Raw genomic sequence first — 21,010 nt, forward strand, 5'->3', positions numbered from 1 at the left:
GAGGCGTAAGCACGTCTCGTAGACAGTGCACGTGCCGAAGTGATGGTGTTAAGTACCTCAGGGGGTAAGTCACCTAGAACCTCCGCATCCCGTCCAAGGGACCAGACATGGAGTTTCCAGAGGTCTGGACGCGGGTGCCAAAGAGTGCCCCGTCTCTGAGAAAGAAGGTCTTTCCTCAGAGGGATGGGCCAGGGAGGGGCTGTAGCGAGGAGTGAGAGTTCTGGGAACCAGGTCCGGTTGGGCCAGTAAGGCGCAACTAACAAGACCTGCTCCTCGTCCTCCCTGACTTTGCACAGGGTCTGTGCAAGTAGGCTCACTGGGGGAAACGCATATTTGCGCAGGCCCCGGGGCCAGCTGTGAGCCAGTGCATCTGTCCCGAGTGTCCCCTCGGTCAGAGAGTAAAACAACTGGCAGTGGGAGGTTTCTGGTGAGGCAAACAGGTCTACCTGAGCCTTTCCGAATTCTCTCCAGATCAGCTGAACCACCTGGGGGTGGAGTCGCCACTCTCCTGGCAGCGCAGCTCGTGATAGCTCGACGGCCACACGGTTGAGCACACCGGAGACATGAATGGCGCGAAGCGACCTCAGATGCTTCCGACTCCACAGGAGGAGAAGGCGGCGAGTTGTGACATGCGACGGGAGCGTAGACCACCTTGACGGTTGATATACGCAACGGTCGCAGTGTTGTCCATACGGACCAGTACATGCTTGCCCTGAAGCAGGCCTTTGAGGCGGCTCAGAGCAAGGCGTACTGCCAGCAACTCGAGGCAATTGATGTGCCAATGCAGATGGGGTCCCGTCCAAACCCCTGAGACTGCATGCCCGTATTACGTGGCACCCCAGCCGGTGGCAGAAGCATCTGTGAACACCACAGCATGCCGGGACACCTGTTCTAGGGGCACTCCTGCCCGAAGAAACAAGGGGTCCGACCACGGACTGAAGGTTCGGCGGCACTCCTGAGTGATTGGCACCCGGAATGTGCCGCGCTGCCACGCCCATCTCGGGACTCGGCCGTGAAGCCAGTGCTGAAGCGGTCTCATATGAAGCAGACCGAGCGGTGTTACAGCCGCAGCAGCCGCCATATGCCCCAGGAGCCTCTGAAAGAACTTCAGTGGGACCGCTGTCCTGCCATTGAATGTATTCAGGCAGTTCAACACTGACCGAGCACGTTCCTCTGTGAGGCGTGCTATCTGCTCGACCGAATCCAACTCCATACCGAGAAAAGAGATCGTTTGCTCTTTTCCCAGTTGACCTGAAGCCCCAACTGGCTGAGGTGTCTGAGCACCAAATCCCTGAGTTTGCACAACTGATCCCGGGACTGTGCTAGAATGAGCCAGTCGTCGAGATAGTTGAGAATGCGAACACCCCGTTCTCTCATGGGAACAAGGGCTCCCTCCACGACTTTCGTGAAGACGCGGGGAGACAGGGCCAGCCCGAAGGGTAGGACTCTGTACTGATATGCTCGACCTTCGAACGCGAATCTCAGGAATGGCCTGTGTCGCGGAAGAATTGAAACATGGAAGTACGCGTCCTTCAGGTCAATCGCTGCAAACCAATCTCGGGGACGGATGCACTCGAAAATGCGTTTCTGCGTGAGCATTTTGAATGGTAGCTTGTGGAGGCTCCGATTCAAAACTCGCAGGTCCAAGATCGGTCGTAACCCGCCGCTTTTCCTGGGTACAATGAAGTAGGGGCTGTAGAACCCCGACCTCAAATCGGCTGGAGGGACCGGCTCTATCGCGTCCTTCGCCAGTAGGACTGCGATCTCCGCACGCAGGACAGGGGCATCGGCATCTTTCACTGTAGTGAAGAGGACGTCCCTGAACTTGGGGGGGGAGCCGGGCGAACTGAATCGCAAAGCCGACCCTGATGGTCCGAAGGAGCCAGCGAGACGGACTGGGGAGCGCTAACCCGGCTCGCAGAGACCGTACAAGCAGGACCAAAGGGACCACCGGTGTACCCGCAGCAGGGCAGCGAGGTGGAACACAGGGACGCGGCTCGGGGGGCTCTCTTTGTGAGGCGGCCCGAAGCGGCGTCACAGTGTGCTAGGCAACACTTACCTGGCTCCACGGATGGACAGAGGGAGCAGTCGAGGCTTTGGCTGCCCGCTGCTCGCTGCTGTCCACTGGCGACAGAAGAGGGGGATGAGAGTGGTGAGGTTTTTCTCCTCCCACTGCTCTCCAAACCCTCTTCAGACCTGGAAATGGAGGAACTGCTCTTTAAAATTTGGGTACCGCGGCCTCTTGGGTCAGTGGCAGAACAGAAACAAACCCAATAAAGGATTTACCACCTGGCCCTCCTCCAGGGGTGGAAGAGCAGCCCCACCCATCTCTGGGTCGCCCGTCTCAGGGGTGATTCTCACCAACCAGTTAAACAGCTGCAGAGACGGGAGGCGTCATCTCCCCGCAATGGATACAGCAGAGCCTGCTGGGCCGGAGTTTCTTGCAGGGGACGACACCCTTGGCGACGAGCAGACTGAGGGCGGCCCAAGAGGAACTCAATGGTTTGTCATGGGAAGCTCCCCTATCCGCTACTAACTGAGGAGAACCGCTGGGCTCAGTCCTCGACAGTGTCACCGAAAGGCCACCTCGTAAGATGGGAGCATTGAGAAAGCATTTAGCTTGACAACCTCTCACACCTCACAAGGTAAGCCAGGGGCACTTCTGGACCACGGAGGTGGACATCGTCTGGCTGAGGGCCTGCGCCGTGACTTTGATCACGGTTAGTCAACAAGCGCAGCTCAACCCCAGCACAGAACTACCCTCATGCAAAAAGAGTGCCTTGGCCTCACATGCAGGGTGGGTGTGGTCTGTGTACAGCCACCCCATCCAAGAGGGTAGTGAGAGAGGAAAAACTTATGCAGATTGGCACCTTTGGCATTCCATATTTATGGCACCAATATACCCCCATACTGCCAAGTTTTCCATGCACATCTGGAAGACCCAGGAAAGCATGGCTGTAAACTCTGAATCTGAGTCAGCATAAGCACACACCATTACAGTGGGCAGCGTCACCCTCATTTCCAGAGCATAACAGCACTCTCTCCGATGCTGCAATCGACGTCTGTCCCTCAGCTGGAGCTCTGAATGAAATGCTAGGTTCCCCTATGAAAAGGACCAGCAATCCAATCCAGAAACTGCACAGCTTGCAATGCGCTAGAGAGGAGGGGCCCTAGGGGGTTGGTTCCCCGAAGGAACCCCTCAACCTCATGTCACCCAAGCCATATCAGCAAAGTAGACCTCTTCTGGTGCACCAGAGAGGGCGCTACAATGGAGATTACGCAAGGGAACCGCGCATCTAGAGCGCTGAGCGAGCGCTGGGTTGCCGTGACAACCCGCGCTGCAGCCCGGCAGCTCGACGGCACACGACACGCAGAGGAGCGAGAGGTTTGCTCTCGCTGATCTCCGCGGTCTCCCAGAGTGTCGGGCAGAGCCGCGGCTGTGCTTTTACACACAAGCGGCAGCTGGCCAACAACAGAGGGGACTCAAGCTTCCCGGAGAAAGAAGAGTCACGACCGGCGTGTCGACGTGATCATGTTCTCATATGAAAACATGAACACCCACGAACATCATTTCAGCACGCGCCCAGACATGCGAAACGGTGATCGTGGCCGTCAGTGAGGACAGGAACGATCGCATCCAGAAACACAAGTAGGATGTCGTCTTTAAAAAGACGCGAATCTACTTGTGTAAGCTCTTTCAGGGACTTTACTCTTTTAGAAGTGCTGAAGCACGCAGGGGAACGGCCACCGCAACACAGACAGGGATTGTGTGCAGCCTGTCATGTGCTTTCTCTCTCTTTGAAGGCGCTCACTCTTACCAGCCGTAAAAACGGCTTTTCAGCGCTCAAAAGCGCACCGTACCGGCCGTGAGAACAGCCTTCTGACGCTGTCAAACAGCTATTTGCTCAAAAACGGCAAACGAAACAGAAAAAGAGAGGACGTCGACCCCGCTGCTGTGCTGTTCGCCCGCACTCGGAAAAAAAGAGAAGTTCAACCAAAAGCTTGACTCGTCTTCTAGCAGACACTCGCTTGCAGAGAACAGGAACAACACCGTTCGGCTCCGAAGCGAAAAGCTGAAGATGCAACGCACCTGCTGCTCATTATATACCCGCGCTGCGAGGCGAGCAGCTGATGCATATGATTGCATGCCAATGTGCATTGGCTCGTTTAGTTACACTCGAAGTAGATTGGCCTCTCTAGCGAGATTCCTATTCGTCGGTCTGTCCGACGTACGTCGAACGTGACCGACTGAATGGGAACTGACATTTTCGCTTTATGTTGTTTTCTTTGGCGACAGAATCTGCAGCAAACGATAATTAATAATTGTGGTCCATCACGAATGTGCAAAACAATAAATTGTGCGTCGCTAGATGCTACCAGAGATCATTGGATAGTTGCTACAACTACTTTTTATCAGGAAGCGCGCTGTTTTTCCATGGTTTCTACTTCTACGGCAATGTCACTGATTAAAACTGCGGATTTCATTGTTGGAAATATTTGGGATAATTTAAGTACATAAGTCAACAAAATATATAACATTGTTTAGGTGGTTTTTGGATATTTTAATGCAAAAATCATATATTGTCCCTTTAAGTTTATAAAAATGTATAAAATCTGTATTTTTGTATTTTTGATACATTTACAAAACATGTTTTACTGTAAAATCAAAGCAATCAAACTAAGGATGTTGTGTACCAAAGTTGAGGTTGATAACTCAAAAAACTAGCTTTCAGTAAGATTTTGACTGGGCGTAGTTTTCCACTCCACACATGATTGTAGATGTTAACCATACATTTCCATACTATTCACACTACACTGCGAAAAATGATGTTCTCTCTCAGTATTTTTGTCTTGATTTCTTGATTTCAAGCACAAATATCTAGGGGTGGGGTATGGGAATCAATACAGCATTGCATTTTGCATGGGGATATCGTATCAATACACGGCGCCAATTATGTGTCCAAAATGGAACCCTCATTCCCTATTCCCTACATGAATCCACTAATACAGTTCACTTGTGGAAGTGAATGAAAATGAGTGAGTGAATTCAGACACTGAGTGCGCCATCTTCTGGTCAGACGTGGGAATTATTTTTACACCCGACTCTCACAGTGCATTATGGGTTTTCTCCAGCCGTTGCAGTGTTGCCAAATCAGACTTGTTCATTATGGTGTTAGCCCTAGTTGTTTTAAAGAGCACCTATAACGCCCCTTTCACAAGATGTAATATCAGTCTCTGGTGTCTCCAGAATGTGTCTGTGAAGTTTCAGCTCAAAATACCCCACAGATCATTTATTATAGCTGGTCAAATTTGCCCCTATTTGGGTGTGAGCAAAAACACGCCGTTTTTGTGTGTGTCCCTTTAAATGCAAATGAGCTGCTGCTTTCCAGAAGAGGGCGGAGCTTCAACAGCTCAACAACAACAAAGCTGGAGAATCTCACGCAGCCAAAATGAGGAAAGTGTTCAGCCTTACATTGTTCAAACCGGAGTCGTGAAGCAGTCCGGCGTAAAATGACGGCATGACAGCAACACTCGACTACAACAACTCTTCCTCTTCTCTAAAGCAGCCCAACATGGCCCCGCCCCCTTTGTTGAGTGTTCTCGGGGGCGGGGTTTATGTAAATTATAGGGTTTGTGATGTCACTAACACGGAAAGAAGCTCGTTGTAGTCCCTACCAGTGATTTCTGTAAAAGAAAATATCTCTCTTTGAATTGAACTTTGAGCGTCGTAACTTTGCAGATGTTGTTTACGATCAAACAGCAACATTACACACTAACTAAAGTTTAAAAAGTCAAATCATAATCAACCGCCCCTTTAAGCAAAACTGCTTAAAACAATATTTATTGTATTCACAGGACTGACCTCTCTTTTGGAGTACAAACTTCTCTTCTGTATTTTGGATTTGGTAAACAAATATGAATTTCTTGACTGAAATCAGCCTTATGTTTTCTACAGCATCAAATATCATCATGGCAGGTTTCCCTATGGAGAATAAATGGGAATTCTGCTTCCGGAATCCCACTCTTGTGCTCTGTTGGGTTTATATTCGGAGATCAGAGACCGACGTATCTTTACATTCCCTCAGAATAACCCCAGGTTTTTGTGAACACGCAGTGACAAGCACTACAGAACTCTTGGCATCTCAAAAGCCGTTCTGGCAGCGCTGATCATTGTGAAATCGAACCAGACACTCATGTTTTGTTGGTTTTCTTTTTATTCCTCTTTTCCTTGTAGGGGTTTCTGGGAATGATCACTAAAGTAAATTTAGCCAGCAGTCTCAAACTGAGTTAGATTTGTTTTTGAAGCAAAGACAGCATCAACATATTAGCGAATTTCACAAATCATTAACAACCTGTGCTGTGTAATAAACACCGGCTGGCAGCTGTTACCTCTGCTGAAGTACATGCCATCAGTATTATGCCTTGATTATTTTAATTTATAGTTTTTATTATATTTACTTGTTGCCTTTTAATTCAATTAGCTATAATGTTTGTTTGAAATTACGGTTAAAAAGAGCAAATACATAAATATTGAGATATATCAGACATCATTAAAAGGGCAATACATGTACATACACAGTATTGTCCAAAAGTGATGTCAAGAGGGGACATTTGTTTTTAATCACCCTATAGGTTTGATTAAACCATCAAAATATGAGGAAAATATTTGATATTTAAATATGTGGGAAGAACAAAACACTAAACTTGGTTAAAATATTTATCTGATTAAATTATTTGGCAAAAAAGGCAAAAAAAAAAAAAAAAAAAAACATCAACAGGTTTATGCAAAAAAATGCATAGAGAAACAAAGGTGGCAGGAAAATGCAAACATTGATTACAACATAACCAGTTATTAATATTTAGTTGATTTTGCTATGTTTCACACAGACAACTCACTGACATAACGTGCACAACATGTCTATCCTTTAATTAAATTAGTGATAATACCATTTTTGTTTTGGCGAGACCTTTTCATTTTTACGATTATTATTTTATGGTGAAATGGCCCATTTTCAGGATCACAAAAATAGTATAATATAATAATATAGTGTGCTCTATATCAGCACAGCTGTAATCAGTTTGAATGTCAGCTCAGGAAAGCGATACCTTTGTCTTTGTCCTTTTAATGGTTAGGGGATTTCCTATGACAGCGCGGGTCAATGTATTTGTCAGCTGCGTCTTATAAGGTGTTGATGAAAGTAAAAACAATGTCCTTTTATTTCAATATAAAAGTCTTTGCTCCTGACTCACACATAAAGACAGTCTTATTAATAATAATAAAAATAATGTAACTTTCACTGGTCACAATCACTAACAGACCCTTTCTCAATATTAAATACAGCATATTATTTATATAAAATAAATGTATTGAACAATAATATTTAAATGAATAATCATTATAAAAGTATAAGAAGTTTGTACAATAGGAAATAAAAGCAAACAATTTAGTCAAAAGCACAAAAGCAGCTCTATATATGCATTTCATTTAAATCCTGTACTAACTTAAGTTATGAAACTTAACTTTGCCCTTAGCCAAATTGATTTGCTCTGGAACAAGTAATACATTAATAATACCAAAGATTGCCCAATTGATATACCCAAAACGAATTATATCTCATGTTTAACCACTATCTGCATAAGAGCCAACGGCAAGGACTGGACTCTCTCGGCGGGTACATCTAAATAAATGTTTAAACAGGCTATGTTTATATATAAATTGCATATTTAATGTCTAAACAACTACATTCTCACCTAAAAGCTCTTAAAACTATATTCCGTGACACAATAACACTAAAATTATAGTGGTTTGCTCCTGCACCATTGACGCTTGCTGTGAGAGATGTTGCCATTATAGATCCGGCAGAAACAACCCTGATACAAACTGTGAAACCGTTTCCATTTGATATTGGAAGAATATTTCTTTCTACCTATAAACAAATGTAATCATCTTTTTATTGCAAAAATGCAGTATAAAATCTTCTTTACTGTTCCACTGAAGAAAAAAAGTCACCTACATCGTGGATGGCCTGAAAATGTTCATTTTTGGGTGAACTATCCCTTTAAGGTGGCAAGTTTTGCATTTTAAAAAAAAAAAAGCCTTTCTGATCATATCAAATTGCATTTTTAGTGTATTTTATGTTATTTCCCCACAGTCCCACAGCAAACTAAATAACTATTACAATTAAGCAATTACAGAAATGTTATTAATTTTAAGGTTTTTCTGTGAAATCTTGTTTAACACTGCAGCAGAAATCACACATGAAGTAAATGAGTTAAAACTTTGTTAATTTGAAATTAACTGAATTGAAAAAATATCCTCATTGATCATGAATACAATAGAATTAACTGATTTCTACAAGTATAAGTAATTGTGTGTCACTTCTGGAACACAATCACATAAAAGCACACACAAACACAGACTTTTTTAGCTATATCGCCCAGCCCTAATGAGCGGTAAGGAAGGAAACAGACGTTACAGGCAGATACTCACAACCTCTGATTAACCAGCCCATGAATCTGCCTTGACCAGATTATACTCTCTTTGATCCATGTTGAAGTGGAAACTGTCATATGAGTCCAGCTCCAAAGAGGCTTACAGTCCAACAACAATGAAACGCACTGCTCCTTTCAGGAATCAACTGACCCATTTCTAGGGCCTTCCCAACAATTACAGGTGAACTTAATGACATTCATGGATGATCTATTCTGTTAAAAACAGTTCATAGTGATCAAGCGCTAATAATACGAAAATACCCATGCACTTTATTCCAAGTTTCTAAAGTCATGTGATTCTATGTGTGTGACAAGAAAGGAAGAATTTTAACCATGCAAAGCCTGACATATAAATTAAGTCAGTTAAATGCATGAACAATTATACTAAAAGACTTTTACTTGCTAAAACAAGTCTAAACTATCAATCAGATGACCGAAGACTGTAGGAGATTGTGTGCGAGAGGTTTATCAGATCATTTAGAGGCCTTATAAATGTGTGTATCAAATATAATACAGTAGGCTTTATAGGGTTAAGCTGTTATTCACTGCTTCTCTCAACCTTTGTCACAAAATAAATACTCCCTATTATTGAGTCATTGTGTAGCATGTGTGAGATGATGCAACCCAACTTTATTTTTCTGCCATTTTTTATTTCACTTTTCCACTCAAGTCGATCTCAAACTTGCATGCATGTCTAACAGCACAAGTCAAACATTCACTGAGCATTTCCTTCCCAGCTGCAGAAGGTCAACACTCAATCCAAACACCAGCAGTTCCTCATCTGCTTGCATAATCCAGATGAAATCACACATTGAGCAAAGACATCAGCTGCATGCACCCCAAATAATATAATCATATATTTGTATCATTCCGTTTTTTCGATTAAAGGTTCCCTAGAATCAAAAATTTAATTTACCTCGGCATAGTCAAATAACAAGAGTTCAGTACATGGAAATGACATTCATTTCTTTAAAAGACCTCCGAAGAACAGGCGAATCTCAGCATAACACTGACTGTTACGTAACAGTCAGGATCATTAATATGTACGCCCCCAATATTTGCATATGCCAGCTCATGATCAAGGCATTAGACAAGGGCAGCCAGTAACGTCTGGATCTGTGCACAGCTGAATCATCAGACTAGGTAAGCAAGCAAGAACAACAGCGAAAAATGGCAGATGGAGCGATAATAACTGACATGATCCATGATATCATGATATTTAGTGATATTTGTAAACTGTCTTTCTAAATGTTGCTAATGTACTGTTAAATGTGGTTAAAGTTACCATCGTTTCTTACTGTATTCACCGAGACAAGAGAGCCGTCGCTATTTTCATTTTTAAACACTTGCAGTCTGTATAATTCATAAACAACTTCATTCTTTATAAATCTCTCCAAGAGTGTGTAATGTTAGCTTTAGCCACGGAGCACTATCAAACTCATTCAGAATCAAATGTAAACATCCAAATAAATTAGACATGCTGCATGACGAACACTTTGTAAAGATCCATTTTGAGGGTTATATTAGCTGTGTGTACTTTGTTTATGCTGGGAGCACAAGATTTAAAGGGGCCGCAGCCTGAATCGGCGCATATTTAATGATGCCCCAAAATAGGCAGTTAAAAAAATGAATTAAAAAAAAAATCTATGGGGTTTTTTGAGCTGAAACTTCACAGACATATTCAGGGGACACCTTAGACTTATATTACAGCTTGTGAAAACACGTTCTATGGCACCTTTAAATCACGTAGCCAATAATGGTAATGGAAAATATGAAATGGGAAGAAAATTATCTTTCACTAAAGTATTGCATCCCCAAGAAATTGTGCTTTTCTCACAAAACAGTTGCATTCTATCCCAAAAGTGTTGTGTTCATTGAGAAATGTTGCGTTTACTCGCAAAACATTTACATTTATGCATGCTTTTATCCAAAGCGACTTACAAAAAGCAATTTGTCAAAGAGCCAACAGTAGAGTGTTTCAGGTGTGATGTCAGAACCTGGAAGACTGATTCGCCGCTGGTTCCTTCGATATTTTACTATGGGGTTGTATAATGGGGTTTTCAATTTATGTGTAAAATAAGGTCTGTGTTAAACCTAATTTGACGATACTTTGACGTTTTGTTCTACAAAACACACTGCACTCACTCACACCCCAAACGTTCTTATCTAATTACTTAGAAACATACAGTATGTTTTAAAAAATAAACATAACTGCTTCAAAATTCACATTTTTAGTATGGGTGTGTGTAATTTACTTACAAAAAAACGTCAGAGTATCGTCAAGTTGTGTGTACCACAGACCGTGTTTTACTCTAAATTGAAAAACCTCATAGGAAAATCTCGAAGGAACCAGCAGCGAATTAGTCGTCCGGGTTCTGACATCATACCTGCACTATTCTATATTCGTAATATACAATGCCAGTTTTAGAAGATTAGGAAGCAAACTAGAGAAGAGGAAAAATGCAGAGAAGTTTTTGTTGTAAATGAATTGGTTTAAGGGTGTGGCCAAAAGCTCTGAAATATACAAAAAAAAAAAAAAAAAACGTTTTTTTGCGAGCGAACGCAAATTTTCTTGGGAAATGCAAAAGTTTTGCAAACGAAAGCTAAAGTTTTATGAGTGAATGCAAGTTTTCTCTGTGAAAACAGAAGATTTACAAATGAAAGCAAAAGTTTGGCAAGTGAACGCAAGGTTTCTCTGAAACGCAGAAGTTTTACAAATTAAAAAGGTTTTATGAGTGAACAGTTTCTCTGGGAACTAAAAATGTGTATAAATTAAAGCAAAAGTTTTACAAGAGAACACAAAAGCATTGGAATGAAATTTTATCACCATGTCCCCCATTTAGTAAATACGCACTTTTGTTGAACATTTAATTTCAAAAGCATGGCAAAAAGCGATAACTCTTTCCATTAGATGTTGGACCACGGATGCAGGGATTCACTCCTATTCACTCCCGAGAGCATCGGTGAGGTCAGACATTGACGTCAGGTGAGGATGGTGTCTCGATCGCAGGTCTGTGTGTAAGAGTCGAGTCTGTCCAGACCAGACTCAATAAATCATTTCACTTTTGACCTCTCTTTGCTTTCAGAAACTACAGACATACCTTAAAGCTAGAAATGCATCACGTCATGTCGGTTTAGAACACAATCCATCAACGACAGATATTTAGAGGTGTTGCACCATCTTTATCATTTGAGCACAGAGGAAGTTCATCTGACTCATGTTATATGAATGAAAAATGTCATCAGAACATTAAATTATTGCATTCTTTCTTAAGTACTTACACTACACACCCCACTAACGCTGGCACTTCTTCACTTTCTGACAGAAACTCTCTGCTCTTCCAGACAAGATAAAGCTTGTGCACAGATATGGAATTAAACAAGGCTAGCTTCACATTAGTTACTTGAGTGAGAATGATTTCTGAAGGATCATGTGACACTTAAGACTGGAGTAATGATGCTGAAAATTTAGGATATAAATGACACTTTACTATATCTTCACATAGAAAACAGCTGTATTACAATGGAATAATATTTCACAATTTTTACTGCATCAAATAAATGCAGCTTTGGTGAGCAGAAGAGACTTTTGAACATTAGTGTATCTATAGTGCAGCATTTCATAAATGGCACACATAAAGAAATGAAAACAATGAGCAGGACACTTATATAGTTACATAAATGAAGATTTTAATTTACTTTAAAAGACTTGTAGAATGGTGATCTTCTGTTGCTGTAGTGCCACTCAATGACCGCACACTTACCATTAATGAAAGCCTCGCTCATTAGCATAAAAGGTGAGCAACAGCTTCATTTGAACAGCTGTCTAACAAGAGACACTTGAGGACCATCAAACAAGCATCACATTTGTGTCTGATGGTAATTTCAGGCCCAGCTGCTCGCTGCACGTCTATTATCAATGATGATTTCAACGATGCAATCTCATTGGTATTCATAAGTATTCAATCATAAAATGTGCTTCTAACACATATATATTTTGTGCATTTGGAGTGGAGAGCAACATATGGTTGCTCTCCATTTCAAACACACAAAATATATTCTAAATGCTATTATTATTATTATTATAGACAATGAAGGAAAGAATATATGTTTCTTCCTACAGTAAAAAATACAGTAAAAATTGTGAAATATTATTACAGTTTAAAATATCTGTTTTTGTATGTGAATATATAGTAAAGTGTAATTTATTCCTGTGATTTTCAGCATCATTACTCCAGTCTTCAGTGTCACATGATCCTTCAGAAATCATTCTGATATGATGATTTGAAACATTTATGATTATTATCAGTGTTGAAAACAGTTCAGATTTTTATTTTTCAGGATTGCACAATCTTATTACATATTTACTTGCTTTTTTCTTGCACAATTTATTATAGTGTTGGACTAAAGAATGTTACATTTCTTTGAACTGTAATTCAGAAAAATGTCCTGTCAACCAAATCTGTGGGATGTGTTCAATTCGCTACAAGTTCACACTCATGATTTAAAAACTAGCCAAATCTCCAAGTCTTCAGACAGTCTTAAAGCAAACAATACTAACAAAAGGTACAGAGTTCAAGTAATGATGTAAATATCACTTTATCTCGTTCCCAGTCTCAAAACCCCGACTGGCACAAAAAAAACAGGAAGCACAACACTGAGTGAAAGATGCTGGTTTCAACATCACTACATTAATCATAGACGCACCCTTGCAGAAGAACACATGAAAGTCATACAGTAGCTCCCTGACAACGGAAACACGTCTTGCTCTCAACTCTTTCTAACCGCCGTCAAAAGGAAACTGGTGTGGGAAAGAAATTGAGATTCAAACAAACTTCTTTTGTTGGCCGTACTGCATTGTTGAACCTGTTGACAATGAATTCAATTGATATATGAAGCTGGAAAAGCTCAGTAAAGCCAGATAGCGTGTTATACAAACACAATACTTTGCAAAAAGAAACTACTGAATAATGTGAGTTATGCAAAAGTCGTCACACAGATGCAATCATGTGCCACCAACACAAACGGAAGTGAAACTTAGAACCTATATTTGTGGCTCACACACTCATTAGGAAAGGATGATGTCGCCATTCGAATGCATTATCATTGCAATCGTGTGCAAAAACAGACACGTGCAGTATGCACTCTAAATAATAATGTGTTGGTTCTCCATTAACACATTAATTAATGCAACAGTTTGCATCAAATTTTTTGAGTTATGACAACTTGCGTTCAACAAAGAAGCTACATTGAGTTAGAGGAACTTATTTTTAAGTTGATTACTCAAAAAAAACCTGGAACCAATTATTCTTATCTATTTCAGTTTTAATCAACAACTATTACAGCACATGCTAACATAACTTATTTAACATGTATATTTAACATTTGAACAAATAAGATATTACTTGTCACTGGCATTGGCGCAGTCAATAGTGTTTACCTTCATGCATCTACTCTTCAGCGCAATGGTAACCACAAAACCACAAATCTTTTAAATGTCACACATAACAGCAACACTGACAGGTCTTTCCCTTCACTAAAAACAAATAAATTAACACTTAATTTCAACATTTATTCTCCTTATCCAGTCCTTAAAGCATGCTGGGAACTAGAAATCCACTGCCTAATTTCAGAAGTTAAAGACAATTTTATTAAGTTACTAAAAAAAAAAAAAGAAGCAAAAGCAGAAATTTGAGTTTGTTACAGATGATATTAAGTTTATGTAATGATCAACATTATTATGTCAACAGAACTCAACAAATTAATGTTTGCAACTTAAAAGTTTTAATTAAAACAATAAATTAGAATTTTTAACTTGTGACCATGCATTTATTTAAGTTGTGGTAACGTTCTTAGCAGAAAGCTTTGATGCAACTGAAGCAGACTAAATGAAATGCTGCATTCATCTATATTTTCATGATTAAGTCAACTGTGCAATCATATTGATTTATCAAAAAAAATAAATGCATTTAAATAATCAGCTAAACTTTGACCCCTTGGTTAACATGTTAACTTCTTAGTGATAATATTTTAGGATTATATTTCTAATGTGTTTCTGACTACATCCAAATGCATTTTCAGTGAGCAGATCACAAATTTACATTTATGCATTTGGCAGATGCTTTTATCCAAAACAACTAGGGATGCACCGATATGAACAGTTTGGCCGATAACCGATAAACCTTTATATTTGAAAGCCGATAACCGATATATTGGCCAATAAATCTAAATCAAAATTTTTATATAATTTTATATGATTTCTGATTACAAAAAACAAAAGTCTCACCATTAAAAGCCATGTCCCAAACACATGATTATAATGTTCTCATTATAATATTCTGTAGCCTGTATGACAGACTTGTGCTGTACCTTTTTAAAGTGATTTCAATCATATTTCAAGCAATTCAAGACCATCATGGTGAACAGTGCACATCTGAAGTGTCTCAGCTGAAGGAAATAATCCATTATTTATCGGCTTTAATATATCGGCCAAGTTTTCTTATCGGACCCATAACGATAACATTAAAAATATACATATATCAGCCGATATATCGTGCATCCCTAAAAACTATTTAAATTGCATTTGAGGTACACATTTGATCTGTTCGTGCTTTCCTTGGGAATCGAACCTGTGACTTTGGTATTAATCACTTTTTGCATGTGATTTTGCATGGTAATACTTGATGTAAAGAGGGTCACAAATCTGCAGTATGTCACTGAACATAAACATGTGTTGCATGTGTGTACAAGTGATGCAAAACACTGAGATGACTGGCAGGAAGAAAATAAAAAGGTTAAAGGTTATGCTGATACTGACATTTTTGCTTTAAAAGGAATCTCAAAAAGGTCCAACCGCAGGGGACAAGTTTTTTCCATCCATCATTCTGGAAAATCAGATACACAGCTTTGGGGATTGGAGATGTTTATCGCATGTTGCAACTGTACTGAAAGAGATGCAATAATCTAAACCATCTTACCGAAAACACTGAGCCACTCACGGACTCTTATGCTGGATCTGCTCCAACAGAAAACAGCCTAAAGTGAGTCAGACCTCATGAACATGCCCCACTTTCACTGGTCTGTGAACGTACCACATGTTTCTGCAATGTAAAAATCATGCTATCTGCATTCCATAGTGTTGAATCGTGGTAACTTGTCAACATGAACCATAAAATTATGCATTTCTAAGGGAAACATGATAGTCAGTGAGGAACTTGTTGACTTCAAATATTGGCTAATTTTAGATATTCCTATGAGACTGTCAAACGTTTTAAAGACCACTGCAAGCTTGAAGATTCACAAAACTGTTGAACATGAAAGAAGACCTTAAAAAGACCCTAAAGTGCTGTTGTACTCAGTTGACAGTCTCCAGTGGGAAGAACTATTTGCCTGGGTAGCGCTGCCAAAGATCAGGTCATGCTGCTCTGCTGTGAGAAATAGAAGCTTAGGCAGACTTCATGTAAACCAGATGTCACTTTACTGAAGAACTGCGCTCCGCTCTTACACGCTTTCTTCTAGCACAGCAAAAAGACTTACTGCAGAGGAGATCAAGAGTTTTTGCTACACAGAACATAAAAAAACAATGTGGGCCTACTGACAAAAAGTTCATTCAGTTTACTTGTTTTCTGAGCAACTGATCATTATGCAACAAAAGTAAAAACATGCCGTTTTCATTGTTTGTTTTTGTTTCCGTATTCAACAGGAAAACAAAATACCAAAGATGGGTTTTTATTCATAGCAATTTCCCAATAAAACATTTAACATAACATCTAATATTTTAAGCCATACTTAACCCTCTGGTGCTCTTCAGTCATTTTAGACCGAAAAAGTTTTAAAAAAAGTTTTTTTTAAAGAACTTTTTACTTCATCGGAATGGTACGCAACTTGGTAAACGTTTTGGCACTTGCTATGTGAACACACATGCAAAAAATAAAAAATAAAATAAAAAGACATGATTCGAAAAGGTTAAATGCTCCGCGCGATCAAAAATGAGCGCATTGGAAATGAATGGGAGATGAATTTCATCTAGTGAAAACTTTTGGTACTGCAGCCAAACAAAATCTTACTAAAAGATCATTTTTTGAGATATCAACCTCAAATTTAGAACACAACTTGTTTAGATTTATGGCTTTGATTTTCTTGCAGTTCTAGAGTAAAACGTGTTTTTGAAAATATTTCATATAAAAATTGCTAATAGTATTATGCATTTTTCAAAACAATAAACGTAAAATTCTGTAACTTGTTTTAAGTTAACATTTTTAAACTTTTTTCACTTCAGCAAGTGTTGACTTTGAAAAGAGACCAAAATTAAAGTCTAAAGCATTCAAAAATTACAAAAGTTGGAAATTTCATTATTATTAGGTGTATGCTCAGAAAATGAATAAAATGGATTATAGCTACAGCGTAAATATAAATTAGTACGATAAAAAAACCCTAAAAATACAAAATATTTAAAAAAAAAAACAGTATCAATCTAAACTACATTCATTTAATTAAAATAAACTCAAACAATGTGGTCAATTTTGACCGACACGTGAAGAGCACCACTGCAGATAAATGCAATTTGACCAAAAATTGGAATTTATTTAAAACCAGTTGAAAGCAACTCAATAAAGGTTGAACGGAGATTTTACAGAGATATACTAGAGCACTTTGCCTCTGGATCTAAACATTGTTAAGCTGCAACAGATTCACTGAAATTGTCTGCAACGAGGCCAAAGGGAAGCAAAGATACACAAGTAATACTGTTGTGTCTGGCAAGACCACTACTTTGTTTTTTCATTTGTCTATGACCCTTAGTATATGACCCTTAACATAAAATCAAAGAATTACTGAACTTACTGGCTATTTCACTCTGCACACAATTCCCAATTGGTTAAGAATCACGGTCATTTTACAATGTTTTAATTGGGACTGTAAAAGGATTTCAGGTGTCTTTTTGCAGTTTTATGCATGCATTTGAGTTCAATGTGGCCAAAAACAAACCATGCCTTTTGTTGCCAGTCAGTTTCATTGGCCAAATAATAGAAAGAGCAGTGCTGTAAAAGACACTGCTAAACTGCTTTATAGGAGGAGCTTTATAAACTCCAGATTCCTGAGAGGTTAGGTAACTGTTACAAAGAGAGCTCCCCTTTGGGCTGGCCAACACAAACATCTACAAATTTGGTATTTTGGCTTCTCAATATTGTAGTATGGCAAAACTGTGTTGAAAGAACACATGCATTATTTATGAAGAGGCGTTTATTGATTAGTGTGTGGTCATATATGCCTTTAATAATGCAATTTCACTGGTTCCTGATCCTTGCAAAGAAGCAAAAACCTAAAAAAACAAGCACTTTCGTAACATCTTGGTATTTCCTGGAAACATCTGAGATTAATGCCACGTTATTTTATCCTGAGCATGTAACACATCTTGACAGCAGGTTCCACTTCAGAATGTTCAGCTCACATAATTGCACATTATTTTGTCATTATCTTAGAAGCGTGCTAACCCTCAATCAAGTGACAACAACAGCAACAACAAATGTACATTGTCTCAAAGGGGTTGTGTATTAAATTAACGTCAATGGTTTGAGGATAATGCATTTATTAAAGTCAGGATCAGCAGCTAATCCACTGTATGAGTTCAATATCTTCAGCTGTCTTTGGGGTTAGTATTTCTTTTTATATTTGTATTGGATTCTGCAGTGGAGAAAAGTGGACATTCCAGGGAGACTTCCCTGCTGAAACCCTGCGGCTGGCAAGATCTAACGCCAAATCATCAGTCTTCATCCTACCAGCACTGTCTGCTGCCTTCGACAAGCTGAACCACAAGATCCTCCTTTCCACACTCTCTGCGTGTCTCATCTTCAATCAACCAAACAGAGTCCGTGTCACAGCCCTCTTTGTCTCACTCCACTGACTTTCTTCAGCCGTCTGCATTATATTCAAGGCTTTGACGTCAGCCAACGGTCACTGGAACTGAACCTCAACACACTCTTACAAGTTTACGCTTCTTCCCATCCTCTATGATCAGTAAACAAGTGTCACTTGTTCCATTACAACAACATACAAGGTCGATTTCCAGAACCTTCACTGTCTCTGTTGTTAGGTGGTGGATCAAACATCACGACCTTCAAGAAGCAGTTGAAGACATCTTTCAGTTAGTGCTGCTTTCGTCAACGAAAATTCTGACTAAATATCGTCGTCAATGAACCTTTATCACGTGACGAGACGCAACGGAAATGCTGGTCATGTGACGATGACTATAATTAAATGTATAATGCAATATTGTTGACAAATAAAAATTAGACTAAATGTGGTTTACAAAATAAATATGCTAAAATGTCTCTTCATTTTCATTGACCAAAACGAGACGAGACGAAATGTTATAACGTTATTTTGTCTCGTTTAGTCGCGTTATTATTATAATTTTGCTGTATTTCTGTTTCCTGTGCCTCACTTCAGGGGCTGCATCAGGTCACACTGCGCAGACGCAGGCGACGTCACTTCCTCAAGCCCCACTCGCGGCATTATTTAGAATATGCATATAAATAAATAAATAAATAAAATAAATGACAACAAATAAAGTTAAGTCTGACACAGAGAAATGGAAATATGTAGATTTCACGTCCTCATAACTTCAGGAAAAATCACAGATCATAGAAAATGCATATCATTATTTCAGATTCTCACGATTAAAAATGAACCCAATCAATATAATAATATATTATAATGCATTGATCACAAGATATTACTCATGGAATGATGTAACATACTTGGCTAAAAACATGTCTCTCATCTTTCCGGGATGTAGTGTGTATCCAATGTTCCCGGATCCATCCATGTTTGTTTTCCAACGTGGAATAACACAAAATAGGTATCATCTTAAAGCTTAGAAACTCAGCTTTTTAATGCATCTAACCATTTTGAACTCATAACGAGTGCTGAGAAATGCCTGTAAACCAGAGTTTACCACCCATGGGCGCCATCTAGCTGCGAAAAAATGAATAACACTTTATTCAATATACTTTATGCTATCACCACAAAATTTGAAAAAGATGCAAATATTATATACAGGCGAATCTCAACATAACGCCGACTGTTACGTAACAGTCGGGATCATTAATATGTACGACCCAAATATTTGCATATGCCAGCCCATGATCAAGGCATTAGACAAGGGCAGCCAGTATTAATGTCTGGATCTGTGCACAGCTGAATCATCAGACTAGGTAAGCAAGCAAGAACAACAGCGAAAAATGGCAGATGGAGCAATAATAACTGACATGATATCATGATATTTTTAGTGATATTTGTAAATTAAAGTCTTTCTAAATGTTTCATTAGCATGTTGCTAATGTACTGTTAAATGTGGTTAAAGTTACCATCGTTTATTACTGTATCCACGGAGACAAGACTGTCGTTATTTTCATTTTTTAAAGACTTGCAGTCTGTATAATTCATAAACAACTTCTTTATAAATCTCTCCAGCAGTGTGTAATGTTAGCTTTAGCCACAGAGCACTATCAAACTCATTCAGAATCAAATGTAAACATCCAAATAAATCCCGTACTTACGCGATTAGACATGCTGCATGACGAACACTTTGTAAAGATCCATTTTAAGGGTTATATTAGCTGTGTGAACTTTGTTTATGCTGTTTAAGGCAATCGCGAGCTCAGGGTGGGGAGCACGAGAATTTAAAGGGGCCGCGCACTGAATCGATGCATAGTTAATGATGCCCCAAAATAGGCAGTTAAAAATATGAATTAAAAAAATATATGGGGTATTTTGAGCTGAAACTTCACAGATACATTAAGGGGACACCTTAGACTTATATTATATCTTTTGAAAACGCGTTCTACGGCACCTTTAAAGGGGTCCTATTATGCTTTTTGCCATGTTCATCTTTCTTTAGTGTGTAATGTTGCTGCTTGAGCATGAAAAAGCTCTGCAAAGTTCCAGTTCTTCTCTATATCAGTGTCAGAGTTTCTGAACTCGTTGAAACGCTTCCATCTTGAGTTTTCTTCACAGTATTCCTCATTTAAATAATTTATAAGAAGAATAAAGGGGCGGGGCCTGGTTGAGTTAGTTAGTAGTATGTTTAATCTGGCAGTTATGGTAAGGGGCGGGACATTCCCTACACACCAATCACAACACACTGAGCGTCACTCGAACCCTGCCTTAAAAGCAGATTTTACTCCCAAGAATGCAATTTGTACTGTTTTGGGCTAGTTTTGAGTAGCAATCAGGTGGGTTGTGATGTGAAAACCTGGCAACCCTGTAACTGACAGACTGAGAAGAGAGGAGCAGCAACAATGAAGAATATGGGGAAAATATTGAACATTCAAGCAAGAAAACCTGTTCTAGTAGAGCCCAAAAAAAAAAGCATCAAGACTCTGAAAATGGGCGGATTAGATCCCTTTTGATTTAAAGGCACTATAAATCTCTTCTTGTTCTTGCTTTTCTCTGTTGGTGCAGTTTTATTTCAACTCTAGTTTCAAGCATTCTCTTGAAACTTGGCATTGCAAGCAAT

At 39.7% G+C, this 21,010-nt stretch overlaps 1 protein-coding gene across 2 annotated transcripts in view; it reads right to left on the minus strand.

Annotated features, from left to right (window-relative positions):
* The window catches only part of LOC137036144 (rho GTPase-activating protein 6), a 56,102-nt gene that overhangs the window by 34,001 nt on the left and 1,091 nt on the right, over positions 1 to 21,010 (minus strand). The gene's annotated exons all lie outside the window — the stretch shown is intronic.

The sequence above is a fragment of the Chanodichthys erythropterus genome, chromosome 14 (genome assembly GCF_024489055.1).
Source record: "Chanodichthys erythropterus isolate Z2021 chromosome 14, ASM2448905v1, whole genome shotgun sequence".
In the NCBI taxonomy this organism is placed as follows: domain Eukaryota; kingdom Metazoa; phylum Chordata; class Actinopteri; order Cypriniformes; family Xenocyprididae; genus Chanodichthys; species Chanodichthys erythropterus.